Source organism: Piliocolobus tephrosceles, chromosome 21, assembly GCF_002776525.5.
Source record: "Piliocolobus tephrosceles isolate RC106 chromosome 21, ASM277652v3, whole genome shotgun sequence".
Lineage (NCBI taxonomy): Eukaryota > Metazoa > Chordata > Mammalia > Primates > Cercopithecidae > Piliocolobus > Piliocolobus tephrosceles.
In genome coordinates, this window is record NC_045454.1 from 3,309,689 (window position 1) to 3,310,880 (window position 1,192).

The window sequence follows — 1,192 nt, forward strand, 5'->3', positions numbered from 1 at the left end:
TAATGAAACAAACAAATATTGCATTCTGGTTGTCATTTTGCAGATTATATCCCCTGGTCCGGTCAGTCATCATTTTGGGACAGTTGTTGTTGTTGTTTGGGAGGTGGATGTGAAAATCTTTCCGCTTCATAACATTCCAGGCATCACTGATGCTCAGCCGTAACTCCCCCCACCCCTGGATATGCTCATGGAACTAAATTTCCATCACTTGTTGGATTCCGTGAATTACCGAAATCAGTAAGAATGGACTTTTTTTTTTTTTTTTTTTTTAGGTATGGAAACTATTTATTAACAGACAAGGCCTACAGACTTATTTCTTCTTGGACATACCCACGGGCGGCCACGGCGGCCAACGGTCTCGGTGTGCTGGCCTCGGACACGAAGGCCCCGGAAGTGGCGCAGCCCTCTGTGGGCCCGAATCTTCTTCAGTCGCTCCAGGTCTTCGCGGAGCTTGTTGTCCAGACCATTGGCTAGGACCTGGCTGTATTTTCCATCCTTTACATCCTTCTGTCTGTTGAAGAACCAGTCTGGGATCTTGTACTGGCGTGGATTCTGCATAAGGGTGATCACACGTTCCACCTCCTCCTCAGTGAGTTCTCCTGCCCTCTTCGTGAGGTCAGTGTCTGCTTTCCTCAACACCACATGGGCATATCTTCGGCCCACACCCTTAATGGCAGTGATGGCAAAGGCTGTTTTCCGCTGCCCATCGATGTTGGTGTTGAGTACTCGCAAAATATGCTGGAACTTTTCAGGGGTCACTAGAGACATGGCGGCAGCACAAGCGGCGGCGTGTAGGCCCTCCTGTGGAAAAGCAAGAATGGACTTCTAACACCTCGTCTTAGTCTGAATTAAGCTCACACACATAGCTGTCTTCACAGGGTTTGTCTGCCTTTTCCCGTAACAGTTATGTCAACACAACCCCACAGCAAAGACCACATTGCTTGCTGTTATGGGCTGAAATGTGTGCCCCTGAACTCACGCTGGAACTCTACCTTCCAGCACCTCAGAATGTGAGCATATTTGAAGATGAGGTCTTTACAGAGGTGATCCAGTTAGAACAAGATCATTAGTATCATCCGTGTCTCCTGATTCAATGTGGCTGGAGCAGCCGGGCGCGGTGGCTCACGCCTGTAATCCCAGCACTTTGGGAGGCCAAGGCGGGCAGATCCCCTGACGTCAGGAATTCAAGACC

General features: G+C 49.4%; 1 pseudogene across 1 annotated transcript; it reads right to left on the reverse strand.

Annotated features, from left to right (window-relative positions):
• Window positions 1-310: 310 nt before the first annotated feature.
• Window positions 311-793, reverse strand: LOC111521206 (annotated as a pseudogene). The gene has a single exon (XR_002724889.1). The product of XR_002724889.1 is annotated as a 40S ribosomal protein S18 pseudogene (transcript).
• Window positions 794-1,192: the final 399 nt, after the last annotated feature.